The following is a 26898-nucleotide window of genomic DNA, read 5'->3' on the forward strand; positions in this document are numbered from 1 at the left end:
TCTGTACACAAAACATGGTAACCTTGGCTTATCCACAAACGTTATATTTAATCTACTTATAACTCTCTAGCAAAGTGCACTAAATTTGCCCAGGGTCTGTAAACTAAATGCTACTAGTGGGCCTGCAGCACTCATTGGGCCACCTACTCAGTAGCCCCTTAAACGTGGCTCAGGCCTGCCACTGCAGAGCCTGTGTGTGCAGATTAAACTGACATTTCGACCTGGCACTACTGCAAGGCCTATCTCTCTCCAATAGTTTAACATTGGGATTTTTTATTTTTTTTATTTTTTTTAAGCGCACAATCACCCGTAAGGGTCTCTAGGCGCTGGGGGCCGTGAGGAAGATTAAGCAAGCTATTGCCCAGAGTCACATGGTGCTGGGCTAATCTGCCGCCGGTGCCGGGGATCGAACCGTGATCCCCAGATTCCGGAGTCAGTCACCCTGGCCGCGGCGCCACACCTCTTCCATGCCTTAAAACATATTTTAAGTGTAATTTCTAATTAGGAAAAGATAGAGATTTGGGGTTTGGTGACTGTAGACTCACAATTTAAAATCACAACGTATGGTGAATTCGAATTTTAAATAGGGGTGGGCGTAGTTCGCGAAATAGCGCTACACGTAGCTACGCAAAGTGCAGTTCGCACTACGCGAGCTTCGCGTAGCACTACGCGAACTACGTAGTAGCATGTTTGCACTGTGCAAGATGTCGTTTTTAATGATTGCATAGTGCGGACAAGCATCCGGCACTGTGCAATCATTGAAAACCGCATCTTGCACAGTGCGAACTGTACTTTTCTGTCGCTCAAGTGGATTTTTACTCGAGCTGCAGCTTTCTCAAAGCAGACTGGTAGTTTCTCATTGCGAGCGGACGCGAGCAAGCGTGACCACTCGCAATGAGAAACCTGACTTCCCCGCGATGAGAATCTCGTCGGAGGTTTATTTTCCATGCTCGCGATCGGCAACTTGATGTTGCTGATCGCGAACAAGAAAAAAGTCTTGCGAGGATGTCATTTTGCTTGCTCGCGGTCGCCAACTTGACGTTGAGTACCGCGAGCAAGCAAAAAATTACCCCTACGCTACGCTACGCATGTTTGCACTGTGCTACGTGCAGTTCGCGTAGTGCGAAGTTGCGCAAACTACGCGAGCGTAGCATAGTGCTTTGCACAGGTTTAATTTTAAATTGTAAGTCTGAAAATGCCACATTTAGAAAGTTGGAAAGAATGTGAGAAATGGTGAAGGAGAGGTAGTGGAGAGTAGGAGGGTTTGGGTTCATGGAAAAGAGGTGAAGGGTTCAGTCTGCTGTATAATACATTGTCTCAGTGAACCCCACGTGGGATTTGGAGGGAATGAAGGTGGTGATTAAGGAAGAGGGAATGGGCGCACAATGTAGTGCGAGTATAAGTTTTAGAGTAAGATTAGTTTGACATGGATAACAAGGGTGCACTTGGGAGAAGAGTAGGGGTTAGCTCTTTGGTTAATTATTTTTTTGATAGGGGGAAAGGATAGGTGGCATGTACAGAGTCATGTGTTTATATATTCACTGTTTTGTACAACACACACACAGCATCGTGGACCAGGCAGTTAAGATGTTTATTTTATTTGTTTTAGAATTCCCTGACGAAGTGCCTTATGAGCTCGAAATGCATTGGACAGATCAACTTTGTGCTTATTTTTCCAACCACATTGAATTCAATCTGTACATACCATTGTATAAAGCCTAGAACGGCATTCAGGTGGTATTTGAAATGTTGAATAAAGATTATGGATTGAATTTTACTGTCTCTGTTGTGATGAAGAAAAAAAGGCAAAGCAATAATGGATGGTGAAAACATGAGAGTATAGGTCTACTATGGAATACCAGGATTTTTTGGATACTTTTTGGGGGACCAGTTCCCGATTCGCACAGTGCGACAGTGATGAGCACGAGATGATTGCTCTGTTTTTTATACTAACATTTTGAAAGTTGGCATTTTCTTACTTTAACCATTCACTGCCTCTTGGGGGCGTGGCCAAACTGGCAGCTAAGCTGGCTGCTTGGTAGTGATGCTCTGGAGGGCGATCCGGCTCATCGAGATTTCCCCGGCAAATACGTAGTGAAACTGGCCCCAAAACCACAGTGCCAGCCAGTGGAATGTGTACCAAGCCAGCGGAGCCAAATTTATACTGAGTAGAAGCCTGAGTTGCAGAGATAGGGCCCGAAACAACAGACTCGGGAGGAGCCTAGTTTGGGGCGGCCCTGCAGAGGCCCTGTCACCTCGCTGACACGGAGAAAACGCTGCGGCCTGATGCGGTGAGTTGTGGGGGTCGGCGCTGCGGCGGAGATTGAGCCGCCTCCCGGTTCCTCACCCCGGAAGGCACCCGGCCGCGCGGCCTTGCCCCCTCCGAGCTAACACATCGTGGGTGGGGACAGGGCCCGCTTACTGCCGTTGTCGAGGGTGCAAGGGTCAGCGGAGTGGTATCTTGCGGGGGGGCCCACCGAGCACATTACTGGTCGCGCGAACACCGCGGGCCGCCTGGGCCTCGGCCCGACGACTGCTTGGGATCGCTGCAGATTGAGGCCTTTTCCTCACTGTAACCGGGCATTCCCTCCTCCAGGACCTACAGATCCACACCTGACATCGGCTGTATCAAAGTAGGCCGTCTGAGCGCAGTACACTGAAAAGACCTGCATGTATGTACTGGCCCGGTGCCTGATCGTTGCTGATCCCATTGAGGACAAGAACAAACACTTTGCGACCCCCCCCCACAGTCCCCATTGGTGTTGACAATTTGTAGAACTTCCACGCCTGGTCCCCACGATAAATCTCTGATCAGACTACACGGAGAGTTGGAGAAGGCCCGGGTACGCCATTTTGTTAGCGGACACACTGGTCGCCATCTTTGCATCACACAAGCAGATCTCTTGGGGAACACCCTGTGCAGCTGGAGTCCCATAGCCCACCACCACTCATTGCCCTCTACAGCTGGCCTGATTCTCAAGACCATCACCTTGCGCTCAGACCCTTGCATCACAACGGTCCCTGGAGCCCCCCTACTGCGGCATGTGCCGCAAAGATCCCAAACACAGAACCCTCCCCTTTGAGAAAATCACTGACAAAACACCACTGGAATCCTATGAAATGGGCAATAACACACATGCCAAGGATCACTCCGCGACCACTGACGTGGCCTCCGCTTCCATGTTAGAAATGAGGGTAGGATTCAAGGCTCTAGACTCTATTTTTGATTCACTGGATAAGAACATTGCAGGACTGGGGGTTAAAATCCAGGATCACGATTGAAAACTGGATGCTGCGGAGGCTCGCATCTCCGACAGTGAAGATGGAACTGCACAGTCCCTCAAGAGTTGGAGCGTGTGGAATGCATACTCAAGGAAGTCGCCATTAAAAACTGAGGATTTGGAGGCTCGTAGTCGCCACAACAACGTCCGTATCCTGGGGGTTCCGGAGACAACAGCTACCAGACGCATGGGCCTTTTTGTGGAAAATTTACTCACCGACCTCTTTGGCAAAGATTCCTTTACTGCTGGTTTCGTAGTGGAGAGGGCCCATAGGTCATTGTGCCACAGGCCTAATTCTGGTCTTCCCCCAGACCCATAATAGCACGCCTTAATAACTTCAGGTACAGTGATACAATGCTGAGGCTGGCCAGAGAGCGAGGAGACTTGGCCTGGCAGGGGTCAAAATTGTCCTTCTATCTGGACTTCACATCGATGGTTCAGGAGGCCCGACGTAAATTTAATGGGGTTAAGGCCACTGTTCGAAACCTAGGCCTCTAATATGGCATGCTCTACCCTGCAAGGCTGAGAATTGATGTGGGTGGCAGGGCTCGCTTATTCGACACTCCAGCTGAGGCTCAAGAATTCTGTTGGACATATAAACAACAGAACAATCAGTCCTCTGCGGGAGGAAGCCTCCCTTCCCCGCCACATAGCGGCTCGGATGCTAGTACTGAACTCTTTTCAAACTCAGGCACTGGTTAACACACTTGCTGGGTTTCAATCACTCTAACAGCATTAAGGAAGGATGGACCAACCTACGTATCATCCACCAAGGTTCATCAGGAGCAACTAGTCAGACCCGGAAAGTCCTATCCCCAACATCAAGTTCCACGGACTATAGGAAAAATGAAGCATGAAAATCTAATTTGAAATTATGCTCGTGGAACATAAACGGACTAGGGGGCAAACAGAGGATGCCGAATTATTAGCATTCCTAAAACAATTTAATATCTTATTACTTCAAGAGACCTGGTCAATTACATCGGTTCAGATAAACGGCTTCAAAGAATTCCAACAATATGCCACCAAAAGAGGTTCATTAGGTAGGGCAGCCGGCGGATTATCAATCTACCTGAACACTAGCATACCATGGTCGTACGATCTAATTGACTCTGGAAAAACATGGATTCAGTGTATCAAAATCGAGCTATCATCTGACCTCTGCTTAGGATCACAGGACCCCCAAGAGATACGGTCATTGGTAATTTGTAACATCTACATACACCCAGAATCCAAGAGGAAACAAGAGAAAATCTCGACCCTTAAAGCACTTGTCAAATCCGTGCAATCTACTTTTCCACAGGCGGGATTTGTTGTGTCAGGCGACTTCAACATGTTTTTATTACAAGTGGACCACACACAAAATATCCAACAAAACAAACTGAAAGGGAAAATAATTCCTCCAATGATAACAAACCACCGAAAAAAGGACAAATATGGCCAGCTGTGTGCCTTAAACTTTGCTGAAATCGGCATGATCACTTTGAATGGCCGTTTTCCACAAGATCAGCCTGCAGCCCTGACCAGAATTCCTAAACAGGCTCACACAGTCCTAGATTATACCATAGTGGACTTGGAGGTACTTCAAAGGATCGTTAACTACAGAATAATTCACAAATTGGAGAGCGATCATAGTCTGCCATCAATTGATCTCAGCCTTCAATATGCAAGGGCACCAGCAAGCAACGAATTGCCAGAAACCCCGAGCCCATATAACTTCAAACGACTCGTATGGAAGGAAAAGAATGTTGAAGAAATCATGTATAATTGGGAAAATGTTATTCATCTTGCATTATTACGTCATTTGGCTGGTTATCGACCCAGCATTGCCACCCCCCATGGTGTATCTATTGAGCTTGTTCTTCTTCACACTGGGGTACTATGCTTGGGCCAAATCAGTCAAGTTTAAAGTAGATTTGTACTTCTTGTCCATTTGCTTACAGAGGTTTGGCCTCCTTTGGATTGAAAGGTGGCTGGGTGGGGGGGGGGGAGGGGGGGAATGATTGGATTTTATGATTCAATAGTTGTAGTTTACACCTTCGTTCACTATCGCTAGCAATGCAGGACATATATTGCTTTTCTGCCAAGTTAGATAGGAGACGCTTCTCCGATGGTACGGCTGGGTAACGTTGGAGGCCTCTCGGCCTTATCCCTGGTTTAATGGAATGTCAGGGGACTCAATGATAATCGTAAGCGATGGCAGGTGATTTACTACCTGCTTCGACACGAGGTAGACATAGCCTATTTGCAGGAAACACACCTCCCCCAACAGACACAGAGCAATTTGGTGCTAGCTGGGGCACCCACAGGTTCTTTGTCAACTACAGCAGTTATGCTAGGGGCACCGCCATTTTAATACACAACAGACTCCCCTTTAGTCTCAGCAACGTTGTTTGCGACCCAGAGGGCAGATACATCGTTGTCACTGGCTCCCTCAGTGGCCAGAGGGTTTCACTGGTTAGCGTTCATGCCCCGAACACAGACTCCCCTGTTTTGCCACATGCTGAGTGCCCAGCTGGCGAAGATAGACCCGCACAAGTTATTGTTTGGAGGGGACTTTAACTTACTATTTGACCCTTGGCTTGACAGCACCTCACGGGCCCATGAGACCAAACCATGAGCACAGTAAACACTGAGGGACCTCTGCGAGCAGCACAAACTCACAGATATATGCCAGAAACGAAACCCTACACTAACTGAATACACTCACTATTCTGGCCAGCCTAACACCTGGACCAGGATAGATTATTGGCTGCTCTCCCTGAATTTACACAATGGTTCGACTCACTTACGACACTCCCCAGAACGTACTCGGGCCACTCCCCGATGGTGCTGCATTTGAAACTACAGCGTCCGAAGGGATATGAATGACAATGGTGCTTTCCTAACTGCGCCCTACATGACGAACTTTTTAAGGCTGAAATACGTGAAGCCATCGAAGACTATTTTGAAATCAACACCGGTTCCGTGAACTCCTGGGCAATATTATGGGAGGGATTCAAGGCAATTATTAGGGGTGTTTTTATCTCTAAACACGCTGGGGTACTCAGGGACCTCCGCAACACGATGACACGCGTTGAGCGCTACATCACTACAATTGACTCCAAACCCGCGGGGACACTGGACCCTACTGGTCAGGCAAAGCAATTAGCCCTTCTGTCAGAATAGAGAGACACCACGGACCGGGAGATACTGTACCTGGGGAAATACCACTCAGCCAGGCATTATGGGGAAGGAGAAAGACCTGGTAGGGTGTTGGCAAAAATGTTGAGGCCACCGTACAGCAAATCGTACATCACTGAGCTCCACTCCACCACTGGACACACACTCACCACTACATCTGATATCCATGACTAGTTTCTAGACCATTACACCACACTGTACACTTCCAGGGCAGGATCTGACAGCATAGCTCAGGACGATTACCTCTCCGAGATCGCACTGGTTTACCTAGAGAAGTACATGCAAGACTACTTGGCGGAGCCCATCTCTGTGGCTGACGTCACACTTGCCATCAAAACCATCTGAGGTTCCACAGCCCCTGGGTTGAATGGCTTTACGGGTGATTTTTACAAAGAATATAAGCACCTTCTCTCCCCGCACCTAATTGAGGTGTATATGGAGGCATTGGAAAAACAGGTACTTCCCCCCACACTACACGAGGCCATCATCATTCTACTCCCCAAACCCGGCAAAGATACTACACTCTGTGGGTCCTATTGCCCAATGTCCCTGTTAAATTTAGATGATGAAATATTAGCCAAAGTCATTGTGAATCAGCTGTCTCAATTAATGGAGTATATTATTTCCCCGGTGCAGTCCAGCTTTGTGCCCTACTGGTCCCATCCTTGAATCTTAGGACACTGTTCGCAGTCCTTCACAGAATCAATCCGGAAACCCCTGTGGCCGCGATATTATTAGATACGGAGAAAGCCTTAGATTCCTTGGAATGGCCATTTATTCTTGCAGTGATGAGATGTATGGGTATGCCACTGGGTTTCATTGCCGCTACTGCACTGCTCTACGGGAGCCCCATGGCAAGACTGTGTTTAAATGGCACACTTTCCAGACCTTTTAAGCTTTTCTGGGGGACTAGACAGGGCTGCCCCCTGTCTCCGCTTTTGTTCATATTGGCAATGGACCCGCTGATCTGGCATTTTCAAGAACGCCACCTGCAACGAGGATTACAGTTTAACACTGCCCCTCTCCTTGTTTCCCTCTATGAAGACGATACCATTTTATACGTCCGGGAACCCCAAACTAATTTAGCTCCCCTCATTAGGGAAATTCTCCGATTTGGCAGATTCTCTGGCTTGGGCATCAATTGGCATAAGTCCATCATTTTTCCATTAACCACGAGCACTAAACCATGGGATTGCGACTATCCCCTTGAATGGTGCTCTGATTTGGTAAAATATCTCGGGATTCACATCCAATTTAGACACCACACAAATTATACGCTTAAATTACGGGCAGGCAGTTCATACGATGGAGAGACAGGCGGAAAGATGGCAGAGATTACCATTATCACTGGCTTGTCGAGCAGCAATTCTAAAGATGGTCGTACTTCCCAAATTCTTATTCCTCTTCAATAACATCCCCAAACCCCTCACCAACGTTTTTTTTCAGACACTGCAGTCGCACCTCACGCAATAGGTTTGGGGTGGAAAGCAACCACTCCTCTGTTGGTCAACACTCACACTTCCCTACGAAAGGGGCGGGTATGACGTGCCAGATTTGCAATTATATTATTTAGTAACACAATGTTTCTATGCGCATGCATGGTTCCACAAAGAAGCAAGAATACTGTTTTTACGGCCAGAAGCGGATCTCGTTCTCCCTGACTGGCTGTCAACAGTTCTTCCTAGGTGCTTCCCTTGTGACCCAAACGACATACAAACGGTGTCTACCACCAGCTCAGCATGGGAAAAATTGAAAAGGCTTACCGGTGCTGCGACCCTATACTCATCCGCCATCCCTCTGTCAAACGTAGGTGGTTCCCAATATCCGGGGAACGCTTGGTACAGCGCACACTGGCAACCTTAGATGTAGGCAAAATAGGGGATTTATATCCTTAGGGACATGTATTTTCATTTGAAGACGACATTCGACACACTGACAGCAGTTTTATGACTCTATTTGTTATGACCCGAATGCGTTCAGCCCTGCAGGTGAAACTCCCCATGTTTCCGATCGAACCAGAATTGTTTCCCCCACTCACACTAGTAATCGAGAAACCCTGACGGAGCGCGTCTCATTTCTAAAATGTAGAAAGCTAGCGCCAATATGAGACCAGTGTGTGACACCAAGCTCCGGCTGGACTGGGAGGCAGACTTAGGCGGTCCAATAACGGACGAACAATGGGCCGAAGGCTGTGCAGCCACCAAAGAAATCTCTCTTAACAGCAGGCACAAACTGCTTCACTTTTACCCCTTGGCTGCGGGGCATTTTCACCTGCTGTGTGGGGTGAGGGGGGCCACGCGCGGCGCCGCCGTGCTTGTGACGGGCTCAGCTCGGCACACCCGTTTTGGAACGTTCAGCACAGCGGGGAAATTATCCCCGCGTGTGAACGTTCCAACGGTCATGACGAGCTCAGCTCGTCATCAGTGCAGCTCAACCGTACCTCATGACGATCTGAGCTCGTCATGAGCACGCAACGGGTTACATTTCTTCACTGGGCCTATTTTACACCAGCCAAAGCACACATGATAGATGCATCCAGGCCACATACATGTCTAAAATGCTCTGCACCTCACGCTGACTTCACACACCTGGCATGGACTTCCCTCCGATTGCAGACTTATTGGGGAGACATCTATTCTACACTTGGGAAGATGGTCGGCTTGCCTCTCATTCGTATTCCAGAGATGGCACTGCTGGTGTACACGGTGAACTTCCCAAAAGGGATCAGACGTTTCGCGTCGCTGGGACTCCTGCTGGCAAAAAGGGAAGTTGCTATACACTGGGGCAGGAAAACAGTACCTAAAGTACAGGACTGGCTACGCAGTCTGGCTTATTGCAATGTAAATGCAGAGACCTATGCCAGTATCATGCCCTCCATGTCTCTCCCTAAAGACATATGGGGCCAATTCCGTGCATATGTGGAAGTTGCTAAGCAGGACTCAAACTCTCAATCAGAAAACAGTATTGTGTCTAAAGGAGTGGGGTGATTGTAATTAAAATCATCAACATATACACTGAGGGAGACAATCTGTGATTTTGTACTGCTATGTGTTTTTGGTTAATGTAGATAAGGAGTAAAGAAGCCTGCACACCTGGGTCATGAACTGGGGTTGAGCTAGAGGCAAGGTCTCTTGAAAAAGGTATCCACAGCTACGAAGTTGCATTGTACTAGCCGTGCCAACTACAATTTTTATTGAGTTATCGAGATATACATGTAGAACTTGCAAAGTGAACTTTTATGACATGATGAACGAGGTGACTTATATGCAATTTTCGTATGTGTTTACAAAATGGAAAATAACGTTTAAAAAATAAATTCTCGGACTCTGCCTGTCTCTGAATGCACATCTAGGCTGGGTGACAGCTGGACTTTGTGAATTCCCTCTAGACAGTCACACAAAGGGAGCTGGGGTGTGACATTTGCATCCTGATGGCCCATCATCAGGCTGATGGGCCTTCGTGACGTAGACTGGGAGAGAGGCGCAGACACTTACACCTGGATAGGGCAGTGCCTGTCCCCACACAAAAAGCTGCATAAACCCCTGTAGTGAGTCCGGAGCCAGGGCAGGAAAGGCAGGGACCTTGTGCTCTTTTTGAAGTCCCCCCACTCCCACTTTAAAGGAACATTTGGTTATAAGTACTGGACCCCTGACACCACCAAATCAGAACTTTCGTGGAACCAAGGATATTCTGCCTTGAAGAAGAGCTGTTGTGCTCTAGGAGGGACTGCCACTTTGCTACCTGCATTGTTGTGCTGTGCTGCTCCCTGCTGATTTCTGTGCTGTAGGAAGGACTGCCACGTTGCTCCCTGTTCAGCTGTGCTGGTCTGATGCCTTCTTCTCCAAGCCTGGTAGTGAGAGGGACTGGACCTACTCTCTACATCCTTGACCCCACGTTTTACCAAGGGCTTATTGGCTTACCTCCTGTTCTCTGAAGTCTCAGGGTCACAAAAGACTTCTTGCAACTCTGCTGGTGATGCTGGACACTGCCATCTGTGAGTCTTACCCTTGCCTGGGGTACCCCTTCCAGTCCTAGGCCTCAGAAGCGGGTTATGCAGCTGTTTTCTGGAAATATCAATGCAGTGACCCCTTTATGCCGATCGTAACTGAAGCAGCACCCTCCGACGCCGACACAGTGCTGATTAAAAAACAATGCAAGTCTCGACTGCAAGGTTCATCTGTGATGCAGCGCCAATCCGAAAAGACTTCTAGGAGGCTTGACTCTGGTGCAGCGCTGACTCTTCTACACTGACTGTGAAGGTTGACTTCAACCCGTCAACCCGACTGCTTTGGTATTCTTTAGAAAGACCAACAAACGCACTGTCTGTAAATACATCCCCATTTAGTAGACACATGTGAATGATTGGGCTATCCAGCTATGAGCCTGCGTGATGAGTAAGGGAGAGTGAACCAGAGAGGAATCTATTAAATTATGTTGCACTACTAGAAATCTCAGTATCTGCCCTGCACCCAGTACATACTCTAGTTGGCTTTATGTATTTTTAACATGGGAATGATGAGTATGTCTTGTTGAGTAATTACAGAATCAGCCAAACCTCAACCTAATTCAGATCTTCAATTGTGTTTCTTAGGGTAGATTCCATACTTGACTTGCTACCAGGTCTGGGTGGATGTTTATCCCCTTGCCAATCTAGGACACAATTCAAATCTCCAGTCCAAATAACTCTAGTGTTGGGATTTTTTTTTATCATCCACATTCAAAGAGTATGTGTTTACTGAACATGTGTCATACCCATTCAGCAGCCCAACCACAATCAGATATTTAACACTTGCTTTCCTTATCATCATCGGCACCCTAAAAGGAACCCCAGCCACTATCCAGGTTACTAACCCCAGAGCGTAATTACAGTATGTAGTGGCAAACAGGTGTCCTCTCCATTTCTTTCTCAATTTCTCCACCAAAATGTATGTCTCCTGTAACAGTGCAATCTGACTTTTATAGTTCAGGAGATATGAGCACACCCAGGGGCACTTGGGCAATTATTTAGTCCCCTAACATTCCAGGTTAATAATATCCTATGCATCGTGTTTGCAATACTGTAAGGGAGGGTCCAATTAACATACCAAAACGCCAGTGCTACAACTTTCTTTTAACATTTTAACATACGGGAGGGTCCTGCTCATAACTCACCCCTTCTGAGTGCGCAAAGTGATCTGGTTTTATTATCTGACCCACGCACAATCATGGTGGACCTTAACTTGCTCCTAGGTACCGGTCAAGCACAACCACTTGCCAGATTTTTTAGTCCTATTTTTATATGTACATTTTAAATTTCAGTAACTCCGATTTCTCTTTTTAGATTTTTGTCATTCGAGTGCTATTTTGTTTATTAAAATGCAATCTACGTTTCTAAATTGGTTTGGATTTTTCTTAAGCTCTCTTTTGACTTATTTTTTTCTGATTTGGTATTGTATGAATAGTTTAAACTTTGCCTCCAGGTTAAGCCCGTCTGCCCCGTGCCAAAACTATCAGGGGGTTGAACTCAGGACAGTTTATTTAGTGATGTATGTGGTTCATCCCGACAACAGTTGTAGTTATTGCTTGTGAGGAATACTCACTCTCTCATCTAACACCCTAATGTATTACAGGCTGCTTTATTTTTTAATATTTCACGTAAGAGGGTATGAAAAATGCGTCTGTCACCTCTTTTAAAATTTGCACCGTGTTCCGCGATTTAGAGTAACAACAATTTGCAGAATACAGAAAGAAAAGCTGCAAGTAAATCATTTCAGCTTTTTTCTAAAAGTGCAAAGTTTACGTTATCTGGCCCAACATTTCATCGGGTGCTGGGCACTAACTGTACGAACCCAGGGTTACCGAGGCCAATTGGCACCTGACTTTCGCTCACGGTAACATCTTTTACTAAAGCAACTCGACACTGCCTGAAAATTGCATGCACTGAGGAGTGACTCCCAAGACTGTGCTTAAATAAACCATTGGTCTCTGACGGTGCAACGCTATACATTATTTATAAGGCGCATGGATTCTCAGTGGAGGGACCTGAATTTCGTAAATGACGAAGACGTCTCTTCCAATCCTTCTTCGGCCGCGTCTTTCCCTCTAGTCAGCGGGAAACATAATGAATTTCTTAAAAAATAGTGACTGGGTCTCAATTTGTGCTCGCAATTCGCTCTGGGTGTATCAACAACGTCGAACTGATTCTGCACTCGAGTCCTATTGACTAGAAATAAAAAAACAATCTCGCGGCAGCTTTCAAGAGGCTGTTTTTAAGTAAGATAAATGTGGGACCGCCGGGATGAGGTCAGAGTGAAATTGGGACTGCAGTACACTGTTGAGATGCCATCTCATTTCATCTTTAGCTCGCTTTGCTATCCTTCTCCGAGAGCGAGTGGTTTCTGGTCTGTACAGATAGGACCCAGAGGATACCATTTATCAGGTCCTCAAAATTTCCCAAATGGGGACCGAAGAGAAAATATAACAAGCTGTTGATGCTTTTACTTAGATTGATTTAGTGTTTTTTAGAAGTTTCAAAAGTGAACATCTTGTAGGTGGTGTGGTTTGCTCTGGGTGAGCCAAATCTAGGTTGCTGCCTAGGGCGGCATCAAAGGAGGGCCTGAGATTGTCGTCAGCCAGGTCTAAGTAAACACAGGTACAGGATGCATCTCCTTATGATCTACCCTTGTACAGCCGCAGCTCCTCGTGGAGGAGAGTCGCCCCACTGCTCTGTGAACAGTTCAAAAAGAAAAAAGAAAATTATAATATTGCAATGTTATTATCATTTTATTTTTCCATAGTGGGTTAGTTCTAGGTGCAGGTGGGGCTGGGCTGTCCAGAGCAAGGGGAAGAGTGGTGGACACTCTCCTAAGTGCGCATGATGGTTTGGCCGACTGTCTTGGGCCGGCTAATCCGTCATGCTCACTTAGCATGTTCACCCCCTGGCTGTAATAAACAGCCTGGGTGGAGACCATGCCCAGGCTCCCAGTCCTTGTCTGAGCCCCGAACCATTGCTCTCAGACCAGTCACGATGCTTCTGTCATACTGGTGACAGCCGCGTCGTGATTGGCTAGGGGAGTCTAGGATCCTGTGTGCTTCCTGCTTCTGGAGTCAGATGACCAACGAGGACCGAGAAGAGGCGGTCGGCCTGCAGGTAAGTGATATTTTATTTGTCATCCCTCTCCGCCACCTTTGTTTAGTAACAGTCACCACTGGTTTTACTATTGAAAATATTCAATTTTATTCCGAAATAAGCTGTATTACTCTATTAGATAACGCTGTACTAAATAGTAGTTTAAATGGGAATACAAGTGAAGAGATAATATCATAAAACCTGCGATTCACGATAATACCTTCATATAATTAATGGCAGGCTATATTTGTTTACTATAATGAATATGAGTAATCCTCAACTTGTTTTTGCCCTTTTTAATCCTCTTCCTAAAAAGCATCTTATTATACTTGTTTTATGTTGCCTTATTTCCATGGCAGCATTGTATATAACCACAACACCTCTCCTAGAGTAATATATTTTGCTATCAAGGCATTATTTCTTACATTCATACCTTCACTTTTATTTCATATACTAATCTATTGCTATGGATCCTGGTTGCTCTAGGAAAATACTTATGTCTTGAAGATGTTATTGTAGGGACATGTTTAACAATAAGGGTCAGATGAACAATGGGTTCTAGCATTCGCAAACTGACGCAGAAAATCAGATTGTTTGCGAATGCTAAGAGCCTTTTACTTATCTGCTAAAAATGTTTCTGAATTACTAATGTATCACAAATGGATATCGATTTGGTATCTTGAGGGGCATGGTGTGGGCTTCCCTTCCAAATAGCACATCAGTATCATATGTATCAATGTTTAGTGGCCACAATGAAGCCCAAAAATTTGATATTTTACAGATCCCCAAGTTGGGGTGGTAACCGATTCGCAAAAGGGAAATAGTCCCCCTGGACCCCTTTCCCCTTTGTTAATGTATAAACTAACATTGTATAAGAGGAGGCAGTTGTCCACACAAACAAAAAAGAAAAAAGAAACTTATGTTTTTAAACGCAGTCCCATTTCCTTTTAGAAATACTTACTGCATTAGAAAAATAAAACTTTGCTACCTCAAATTGTGACCCATTTTGATTCAGTATTAGGTCAGTTCACAAAATACCACAATTGTCACAAAAATATTGGTCACAATTTGCGACCAGTATTTTAGAACCAGTAATTTGGACATCTTCCACAAAATATATACATGTCCTACTTTTAAATGCCATGTACCCTGCCCTCTGAGCTAAACAGCCTACATAGGTGTGACCTATTCATATTTAAAGTGAAGGTTTAAAGCTGTAAAAAGGTTTTTTTGAGAGTCCAGAATGCTGTATAAAAGCTGATTTTACATATTACCTATTGAGCCTTTCCCCACAGTGCTGAATCCTTTTTTGGATTTTTGAGAGAAGTTAGCGTTTAGGGCTGAATCTATTTTTCCACATAAAGTATCCATGCCAAATTTGCATCCTTTTTTTCCAACATCCTGGGGATTCTAAAGGTGCCTAGGGTATGTGGATTCCCCTGGAAGGGATCGAGAACATAGGCAAAATATAGTTCAAGTTTGAGTTTTAGGGGAAAAATATGAAAAAAGTGCTACAGATAATAGTTATTTTTCTAAAAATTGCATAAATGAATGGTTTGCAGGTAAAGTCACCATCTTCCCAGCTTTCATGAATATACAAAGCTGAATGAAAAAGCTATTTTTTTACCTAGGTTTTGGCATTTTTCAAAGAGGTAGCCCATTTTTCCAATTTTTGTGCTCTCAACCTACTTTCTGCTCTCAATCTACTTCCCGTTTGCGGTGGAAACCAGTGTGAAACCCATGGGTTTAGATTTCTGAAAAGTAGATAAAGTTCTGAATTCAGCAACGGGTCATATGTGTAAATCCCTCATGGTTTTCCCACAAAAAATATCTGTTGAAATAAAGAAATATTGAAATAGAGTAGGAAAAAACTGTCACTTGGGACAACGTTTTTATAATTGTTTGTCATGATGGGTGATGTACAAAAGCAATATACCATTACATCTGCTAGACCCTTCTGGTTTTGGGGATAATTATGATTTGTAGGTTCTCCAAGCCAACAACTGAGCTGCACTGTATAATGGTTTTTATTTGTGTATGGAGTATAGACCAATTCATATTGTGAAATATATAGAGTAAAACATGGGTATCCAGGAAACATATCCATTTCTGAAATGGACACAAGATATGGAGTTTAGAAACAGTGGTTATTTGTGCATCTCTTAACCGCATGCGCGCTAGCGGAATTCTGCTCCTGTGCTGAGTTTTTTAAAACCGCACTTTACATGACGAGCTGGGCTCGTCATGAGCGTGCGAGGAGGCTACCTCATGACGAGCCCAGCTCGTCATGAGCGTCGAAGGGGTTAATGTGTCGGTACCCATACTTTCATATGATTTAGGGGGACTTTTTCAAAATGTCTTCTTTCTTACACACTGGCCTACATTTGTAAGGCATACATGCAGTTAAACCCAATTGGTCTAACAAATGTTCTACAATTCTATGATCTCAAATGTCTTCGAATAAAAATGTTACCACACTTCTATGGGTAGGCCTATTGCCCGCAACAGGAAAAAACTCAAAAACAGCATGAAAGCATCCCCTTGTTTAACTCAAAACGGACTCTTGTTTTGCAACGTGGGTAGCTATTGATTTTGGGCCCTAGCTCAGCCGTGAACCAAGGGAAACCTAGCAAACCTGCCCTTTTTTGGAAACTAGACACCTGGGAGAATCCAGGGGGGATGACTTGCATGACCTTCACTCAGTTTATTTTGCCAGTAACACTTGCAACCCTCAAACTTTGACTTTAAAAACTAATTTACCTCCCATTTCGGTGATGGAAAGTTGTGGCATATGTGGAGAGCCCCAAACTTCCTTCCAACCAGCATTCCCCCAAATCTGCTAAAAATGGTACCTCACTTGTGCAGGTAGGTCTAGTGCCTGCGACAGAAAATGGCCCAAAATCTATCATGGATATATCACATTTTTTCACTCAAAACTGACCCTTTTTCTGTAAAGTGGAACCAAGGGAAACCTAGGAAACTTGCACATTTTTGAAAACCATAGACCTGGGGGAATCCAACGTGTGGTGACTTGAGTGGCAATCACCATGTGCTCCACCCAGAATCCCTTGCAAACCTCACAATTTGACTAAAAAAGCTGATTTTCTTCACATTTCTGTGATGGAAAGTTACAGAATTTGCAGGGAGATAAACATTTCGTACCACCTAGAGTTGTAACATGTGCTCCAATATGAATGGTACCCCACTTGTGTGGGTGGGCCAAGAGACCATGTTATAAAAGGTGATAAAGTGCTCTATTGATGGATAAGCAGTAGGGGTAGCCCCTGTATTTAGGGCTATGCTGTGGTGCGTCCACACAAAACGACAAACCACAGACATTTTTGAAAACTAGACAACCAGGGGATTTCAGGGTGGGGTGCCTTGGTTGGATCTCATGAGATTTTCTCATCTACAATGTTCTGCAAATCTCAAACTTTACCTCAAATCACATATTTTTCTTATATTTATGTGATGGAAACTTCTAGAATCCACAAAATTGCTGCCACCCAGCGGTACCCCTGTTGTGCCAATCGAAATGCTGCACCACTTGTGTGGCTGGGCTAGTGCCTGCGACAGGAACGGATCAAACCACGGTCATTGGGAGCCCTTGCGAGTACGCTTCCATTGACTTTACTTTAATCCATTCCTGTTACGGGTACTAATGTTTGGTAGGTTTCCCCAGGTATCGGTTGAGACAGGCACCATTTAATGCACTAACACCTATTGCCAAATCAGGTTAGTTGATGTTGATGTTTTCACATTGCGTTATGGGGCTTTTCCTACTGTGGAAACTAGCATTTTTTTTTTATTGGAACAAGTGGGTGAATGCTGGGCAGGAGGAGTTTTGTGGATTCCTGTGTATCGCAGAAGTTTACATCACAGAAATGTAAGGAAGAGGAGTGATTTTAGGGAGAGTTTGAGGTATGCAAAGATTGTAGTCAAGAAAACGTCATGGGGTCCGTGCAAGGCATACTATCCTGTTTGCACCTCGATGTCTAGTTCCCCAAAATGTCTGAGTCTGGTAGTTCTCTCCAGGTGGTGGCCTACTCAACCCCAAAATGTACAGCAATTCATCATGGCAAGTGGGAGGATATTGGTTGCGATTTAGCTCTACTCACCTGGAAAGATAACACCCAAAGAAATCAAATATCCATACTCTTGCCTGTGATTTGGAATGTTATAGTCCCCAGGAGAGCAGACAGTCTGTCAAGGATTTAGGGTTGAGGGTGGGGCCTGATGGTGAGACAAGACCCACCCCATTGTTTTATTTAAAAAATATGTTCTGTCCCTCTCTGGGCCTATTATGGGCAGACACCTTCTCTGCCGTCCTGAGGGGCCAAAATACTGGATTGTCCCCTTTGGGGTGGGGTGAGACAATGACAGAATACAATGCCTGTGCCCCTTTTGTTTGCCCCAAATGTAAATGTGTGTGTGGGTGTAAATGTGGGTGTACTTGTAAAGCGCACTGCGACTCCATGGAGTATCCTGGCGCTGAAGACCGCTTGGGAACCCGTCCTGGTTTTCTCTGTGAGATGGCCCCTTTCTGGGCATCTCCAAGGTGAAACCAGGCATCCCCGGCGTCTGTGGGGGGCCATTGTAGAGATGAGGCAAGCTTAATGCCCAGAGTTGCCGAGTGTGTTCCCTGGTTAGAGTAGGCACCAAGGCGAGAATTATCGAGTCCGTTTTGACCCTGATCCACGACCCTGCCGCGTCGGGAATTGAACCCTGGTCCCGGGCCGTTCTCTGCTTACGGGTCTGCCGCTTCTAACCAGTGAGCCACACCAATCCACTATGTAATGTAAAAGGCCTGGTGTCTAGTGGACTTTCTACTCTCCCGGCGGGGGGCAACCGCTCCAATTGGGTTAGACTTCCTATCTGCCTGGGGGCCAGAAAGACGCTATTACATTGTGGGGGAAGGGTATGGCTCAATTCCAGGAAAAGCCGCCCCCTCTTTTTGTTTGATTTGGTGACATTTTGAAATACCTGCTGTTTACTGTGCTTTCTGTCCCCCAATAGGAAGGGCAGATTATGGTAAATGCCCCTATCCACCACCCAAGGAGGGGGGCAGAAAGTGTATCCAGCCCTGGAATGGGGTAGAGAAGAGGCCCATGCCCAAGGGAAGTCATCTACCCCAAAACAATACTGCATAAATGCAGTCCCTTATGTCTATTGGACTTTCTGCCCCCACCCACCCAGGAGCAGATTGGGGACAGTTGCATGTATATTGCAGTTGGGGCATGGCAATGCCCTGGTGGGCAATCCCCACACCTATATTTATATCTATTTCTATATATATATTCACTGAAAAAACCATAGGTTTCAGACATGTTATGTCCAGATTCCCCTGTTATAGTTAGTTCAGCTAACTATAACTCGCGCACCCACAATGCACTGCTGATGTCGTCACATATTACATCATTCATGACACGGTCAGTGAAATCACTGATGACATCGCAAATGATATCACTGACTTGAGTTGCACAGGGTTAGTCGCACCCTAAGTTGTATGGCCGTCAGCGGCCTACCACCATGTGGTGCTGACTTCCCTTACAGAGGATTAGCGGCTCCAGAAGTTGATGAGATCTCTGCCATTGATGACTCATGACTCAGCGACATATGTGGGACCTGCAGGGCTGCGGAGCATGTCCATATAATGTGCACCATGCCATGGTGGCGGGACCGGGACCTGGATCTTTCACGGGCAGGTGGAGTGCCCACTGGTAGACACTCCAGTGGCAGCAGGTAATTATTTAGTCATGGATGCGCAGGGGCAGCTGTGTCTCTCTCTTTTTCCCTCACTTCCCTCACTTCACTCTCTCTCTCACTCTCTTCCTTCCTATCCTTCTATCTCGCTCACTCCCTTCCTTTCCTTCCCTCTCTTTTTCTCTCTGGCTTTTTTTCCTTTCTCTCTTTCTCTGTGTTTCACTCCTTTCATATGCGCATTACACAAGTCCTTATTTTGTGCTTTATTTTCCAGGCTGTGTTGTCGACATTGATGGACCCGACAGGAGTCTTCCACCTTGTTGTTTTGTGTTGAATTTGTTAAATTTCAATACAGTTTTTGGTTGTTACTTAAGTGCTGAGTGACTCTTTCACGTTCTTATTACTGTTATTTGGTGGTGTCCACCATGGTGTTACATTTTGGGACAGTTATAGCGGGAATACTGGTGATGTGTGCAGTTTGCACCAGCTTCTGAATACTGTTTTAGATTTATCTCAACTTTAGTTGCATTAAACTGCTGATAATGAGATGCAGAGTAGGCGTTTCTGTGAAAAAACACACGAGGTACACATTTGCAATTTATTGTAAATACTAAAATCCTGTTTTGAATTGCACTGTGGTAGTGAGTACATTTACAGTGTACACACAAAATTAATGAGGAAATCTCATTGTATTTATATTGATTGGGAATAGTGGGTCAGGTGCTCGATCTTGACGGGATACACTGCCCAGTTCGTTTATGTTTCTGTACACAAAAAAAACACATCACAACTTTCACAACAAAAGGCAAAAACTACGATGCAAAACAAATTCCGGTGATAAGCTGTGTTTACACCAGGGATTTTACACCTGCTTTCTGCTGGTGTTAAGCAGGATGACTACCTGCAGCATGAAAGGGAACACAGCCAAGAGCCACACCGGAACACCCACAGGTGCCATAGAGTCAATAAGCAGGATACACGGATACCCATGAGGGCCACAACACTCAGCGCAACAACACCAGGACCGCAAACGCCCCCTGAAGCCGCATCTGAGCAAGTGTGTCCATTTGGTCATTGTGTTAGCATGATGGGCACCGGTCCTGCAACATCACAGTGTGCTGTCTTCAGCGGACATTACTATGTCAGCTCAGCATTAGCAGTGAGCCTGGACATGTAGCTACGCACGCATCCTCCTGCATGCACAAGCGGCGTGTGCTGGTCCGGCTAGGGGAGCGGGGTGTCTTGGATATGTCCGTGTGCAGTACGTGCGGTAAATGTATCTCTGTGTTCTGGCTTGGCCGCTACAAGGACCGCAGCAGTCGATGATGTAAAGTGGCAAGCACCTCCTCCTAAGGGCACTGTCACGGTGTGGTTTGAATGCCACAGGACATGCGCGAAAAGGGCATTACAATGGTATGCCTTAGGAGTGCACAGGATACAACAGCGCAGCGCTCAAAAGTGTGGGGGCTCGTGGGAGAGAGGAGCAGCTGTTTGGCAGCGTAATACACAGTGAACCTGCCCATGTGCTACGTGCTGGGCATCTCATCCATGATGACCAGGGTCGCAGACATCCCACAACACCCACGACCGGCCTCTGTACACATCCTATATGAATGCAGCTGGAGAAGTTACTGTACGGATGAAAGGTTCTTTGGCTGAGCTATCTTGTGCTAGCACATCTGCTGCTCCGAGAAGGAAATTGCAAGTGGCCAGCCCCCCCTGACAGATATGATAATATTTGCATCCGTCTCTCACACTAGGCACTGCCCGATTTGAGAACAAGTACATATCCCACACTCAAAATTCCTTTGTCGTAGTTAGCGTGCGTGAAATAGCCTTCAAACGTACTCCCACCACACCCCTGCCCTGCACCCATTGCACACAGACCCGGCTCATTGCACTAAGCTGTGCCTCTTCACCCATAAGACTGGCACACAGCAACCCAGTTCAGCTACAAGCAGAGCCACTGACGCAATGGCAGGGAATCCCAAACAGATGGTCGACTCCATTCACGTCCACCTATACCTTTCACGTCTGCTGCATGTCCTGGGTGCACTGCCTTTGGCACTGCTGCGGATCACTTACTGATACCAAAGGGGATGATGGATGGAGCGCTTGAGCAAATCAAACACTCACCCCCAGTCAACTGATCTGGGTTTAATCCATCATCATTCTTAAGCTCACTCCACCACCCCAGTTCAGACATGGCCATATACAAATCAGTCTGACCCTGTGCCTCATGGGAACAGTCCAGCGCAAAACTGCCAAGCCATGTCTTCCCTGGACCAGAAACAAGCATCCTGGTACCGGTTTCGGGTTCATAACCCTCATCAGCCAGGCTATCTTGAATCCAGTGCCAAAGTGAGCAAGGGACCCACGTTTGGGCATACCCTGCCAACTTAGGGCGAACAAAGCGATACCAAAGGGAATGATGAACGGAGCGCTTGAGCAAATCAAACACTCACCCCCAGTCAACTGATCTGGGTTTATTCCATCATCATTCTTTAGCTCACTCCACCACCCCAGTTCAGACATGGCCATATGCAAATCAGTCTGACCCTGTGCCTCATGGGAACAGTCCAGCGCCAAAATGCCAAGCCATGTCTTCCCTGGACCAGTAACAAGCACCCTGGTACCGGTTACGGGTTCATAACCCTCATCGGCCAGGCTATCTTGAAACCAGTGGCAAAGTGAGCAAGGGACCCACGGCTGGGCATACCAGCTAGCTCAATTACCTACAACTGACACATTTCTCTGGTTTTGTATGAGTGAAATGTCCAATTAACTATAACGTCCCCGAAACCTGAGATGAAGGTGCAAGCCGTGTAGCTCATTTATTAGGCATAATGAGACAAGTGTCTTCCTTGACGCGTTTCACTCCATGAAGGAGCTTGGTCACATATATAAACAAATAAATAAATAAATAAATATATATATATATATATATATATATATATATATATATATATGTATATATATATAGATGTATATATATATATATATATTCCTTTCAAAGTCGCCCTGCAATGAGAGGCGCACTCCTCCAGCTGTGAGGTAACAACCCTTTATTTTCAAAAACCGGAGTGCAACTCCGACAATTTATGTCCATTTGCCTGATGCATTTTGGAGCTACTTTTCTCCTTCTTCAGAGGCATGTTGTCAGCACACTGCTGATAGTTTCCATCCGCCCCTCGCGTTACTGCCCCATTTTATAGACCTTCGGTGTGTCCATTTTGCTGGGGTGCACCCTGGGACTTGTAGTACAGGATTCAGCTTGTCAGCCTCTAGTGGCATGTGTGCTGCACAATATTTTAATGGACTGCTTTTCAGTGGCTGGAGGAGTGTGTCTCTTGTTGCAGGGGCACTTTGGAAGAAGATTAACACACGACGCGTCCCTCCGTGAAGAGTTCGCACCGCCCTTGTAAGATGCTGAGGGATCGTCTTTCCTGAACCCTTCAGGGACCGTGTGACGGCGCAGCCAGAATGCATTTGTGAAACAGAACTTGCCACTCTGAGGCCCACTGGAGGGCTGACATTGTTCCTTGAAATCGTCCAAATGCACGCAAACCTACTGGAAGGTAAAAATTAAAAGAGAATACACTGCAAGTCCCAGCGTGCACCTTAATGCAAACAATGGTGAATTAGGCACACCAGAGGCCACGTGAGTAATTGAAAAGGCGCAGGGGACTGTGGGAATCTTGAAAAAGCGTGTACATTGGAATTGCCTCTGAAGAAAGAGCATGAAGGCTCTGAAACGCGTCAGGCAAGAGGAAGATATTATCGGAATGGTAATGCTTGTTTCTTTTCAATAAATGATTTTGTGAAATCGATGGCTGGAGGAGTGTGTCTCTTGTTGCAGGGGCACTTTTGAAGAAGATTAACACAAGGCGTGTCCCGCCATGAAGAGTTTGCACCGCCCTTGTAAGATGCTGAGGGATCGTCTTTCCTGAACCCTTCAGGGATCGTGTGACGGCGCAGCCAGAATGCATTTGTGAAACCGAACTTGCCACTCTAAGGCCCACTGGAAGGCTGACATTGTTCCTTGAAATCGTCCAAATGCACACAAACCTACTGGAAGGTAAAAATTAAAAGAGAATACACTGCAAGTCCCAGCGTGCACCTTAATGCAACAATGGTGAATTAGGAACACCAGAGGCCACGTGAGTAATTGAAAAGGCGCAGGGGACTGTGGGAATCTTGAAAAAGCGTGTACATTGGAACTGCCTCTGAAGAAAGAGCATGAAGGCTCTGAAACGCGTCAGGCAAGAGGAAGATATTATCGGAATGGGAATGCCTGTTTCTTTTCAATAAATGATTTTGTGAAATCAGTGGCTAGAGGAGTACGTCTCTTGTTGCAGGGGCACTTTGGAAGAAGAATATATATATATATATATTACCTACTGGCGGTCGCCAGTAGGTATATATAGTTAGGATTTTTTCCCTATGGGATTTTTGAAAATTCTATGTCTAATAACTTTGGCGTTTGTGGACGGAATTGGCTGAAATTTTCTGGAAAATGGAACATTTTGTTTCTGAGCAGCCCCTGGAAATTTGGGGGGGTTCGTCAAGGGGGGGCCAAGAAAAAAGGGGGGTCCCAAAACGTGTTTTTAACATTGAGTTTTCTATAGGGCGGTTGGCCTCACTTTTAGCCCGAACCGCTGAATGGATTTCCACGAAACTTGGCAAAATTGTAGGGACTGGTAGCCCGATGTGCCTTTGCTAGGTCTCAATATATGTGCTTCAGTGGATTTTGAGAAATTAACGTTCAAAAAAAGATATATATCTGTAAGTGCGCTCCAGGCAGCGCTCCGGTTCGCGGACTTGACGCGTAACGGAACTTCGCGTAGCGAAGCTGATTGGCTCTCCGGTGTCTGTCAACATTCTAAACAGTCCGGAGCGGCCGCCATCTTGTCTCTCGGTAGGATTGAGAGACAAGAGGAGGCCAAAACAAAGGGGGAAATGACCATAAGGGGGCACAGTAGATCCTCCCTGACCCCCTAGGTTTGATGTGGAGGCTTTAAAAGGGCCCCGCGGGGCAAAAAAAACAACAACTTTTTTTTTGTTTTTTTTGCGTGGGTAGCGCCCGGTTCGCGAACCGGGAAGCGTTCTGGGCAGCGTACTATAAGGAAAAAAGAATGATAGACTTTTCAAATACTGTATGTTAATTGATTGTTGGTTTTGTTGATTATTTTTTAATTTTTTTATTTTTTAAGCAATTATTTATTATTGTGATTGTGTTTCAAAATTTAATAACATTTCTAACATTTAACTAGTTTATGAATTACATATAAAAATGATTAAAGACTCAAACAATTTTTTAATATTACATACAATTTTATTTTTCGGATTGTTTTTCAAAATTTAATAGAACGTCTAGCATTTGACTGTCCGATATGTCCTCTTGTTGAGTGAACATAAGTTCCCACATTTGACCGTCATCATAATGAAGTAAATGATCCACAGATTCTACACATTGAACTAATTCATGGTCCCGTGATTCATCCATGAAATCTGAGTCATCATTGTCCTCAATATCTTTTTCTGTGTTGTTCTCCAGAACAATTTCGAAGGAAATATTCTGCTCTCCTTCCATTTTCTTGCTGTAATTTGCATAAAAAATAAATATATCAGTAGAGATAGGGCACTGTTGGGTTTAGGTTCAGACAGGTACTAGTGAGTTTATAACAGAGAAGTAATCTATGGGCACTGTATGGTTTCAGGCGTGAAGTAGTACTATTAAAAAGTGCCTGTGAAAATTATACCACAGAAACCTAAATCAATCCATAATTATAATAAAGAAGCCTTTCTCAATGTCTAACTCTTACAGAGGGATAGTATATAACTATCTGAAAATGTTTACCATATTAACTTATAGTGCACAATATACTTCAGTTTTTAAATTAACAACTTACCTTTACAAAGAAGTTGAAGTGATTAGTGAAAATCCTATTGAAATGTACACCAGGAAGTAGTAGTCAAAATGGCTGTGTTTCCTTCTCTTCCTTTATATATATTCAGGTATATAACCAATGAAATGTCAGGTAAAAAAAGTAGAAAATGAAAGTAACATTTTAATTGGTTGTCAATTCCAACACTTCAGATGTGTTTTGTGAAGTAATTTACCTCAGGGTATTTAGAGAGGTCTACAGGCTAAATGGTTAAATGGAATTTCAATCAAATTTGTGAAAATGGTAGGGATTGGTATGTAGTATGAGCTAATCTATATTTGGTGAAATTGTCTCCAGTCGCTTTTCTGTAAACTACTTTCCCACCTTTTTTGATGGTGCGCTTCCCAGGAAGCGACCCGGTACGCGAACTGGCGAGCGCCCCGGTATGCGAACCTTAAGCGTTACGGGAGTCCACCATTTTGTGTTTCGGTCGAATTAAGATACAAGATGGAGGGCAAATAATGTTCAGAATGGGTAGAAGGGGGCACAGTAGACTTATCTTGACCCCCTAGGTTTTCTGAGGGTGGCTGAGGAGGCCCATATGTGCGAAAACAAAACATTTTTTAAAAAATTTAGCGAGGTTAGCTCCCGGTTCGCGTACCGGGTAGCGCCCCAGGGAGCGTACTTTGTTGAAAATTTGTGAAAAAAGTTAGAGTAAAATAATAATTGTGAGTGATCAGATGTAGGGTAGCTCTGAGAAGAGCTTTTGGGTTTATGGTACATTTAGGTACTTATAAGTAGGTACCAATGCACAGTCTTAAATTCAGAATGAAAATTCTGTTGCCCTCATCTGAGAAGTGAACTCCATCTCCTCTGTAGATATCTTGCATGTAGTAACGCAAGTTATTGTTGTACACGAAGCCCATTCCATGGTCTCTCATGTAAGCTGAAACAGATTTGTTTACATGCTTCCTCGACTTCTCAATTTGTGGACAAAATTGGTTTGACCACCTCCATTTCTGTCTTTGGCATATATTTGAATATACCAAGGCAGTCTGAGGAAAAAGTGCCATTAATTGCTCAAAGGTGTCCTTTAAAAGCATTTCCAGACCTACCCCAGTCAAAGTGCCCAAATCATTACCTCCACAGTGCACAATTAATAGGTCAGGTTTTGGCAAATGCATAAAGGTTTTCACCAATGGTATCAATTGGTGACATTTTAATCCTCTGTGGCCAAACCACTTAATTTCCACATCTTGTAAATTGAGGTTAGGTAAATTCCTGTTCTCAGCATACCTCTGAGCCCAATAGATGTAACTATGTCCAACAATCCAGACAGAAAACATGGTGAGAGAAGGTTCTCCTGCAGTCAGATGAAGTGTGGCAATGAAATGGCAGTTGAAAAAATAAGAGTTTAAAATGAAAAAAACTGTGGAGTTTCTGTGTTAATGAAGCAGTAACAGTGATTGGTGGATTTTGATTGCTGAAAACAGAAAGTTAGGGTGCATGGATGAGTTCTTTGAAAGATGTATTTTGAGTGGTCAAGAAAAAATCATTAAATGAAAGAATGCACTGGATATGAGGTGCACTGAGAGTTCAGAGTTCAATTGCAACATTGTTGTGTGAACTTGCAAACACCAGAGGTCTTCCAAGAGGTGGTTGCTATGCAAAAAAGGCAGAAAGGGCAGAGGGGGGAAGGGTTTTGATTTGAAAAAAAGTGAGGGAAGAGTTTTGA

The sequence above is a fragment of the Lissotriton helveticus genome, chromosome 7 (genome assembly GCF_964261635.1).
Source record: "Lissotriton helveticus chromosome 7, aLisHel1.1, whole genome shotgun sequence".
NCBI classification, from domain to species: Eukaryota; Metazoa; Chordata; class Amphibia; order Caudata; family Salamandridae; genus Lissotriton; species Lissotriton helveticus.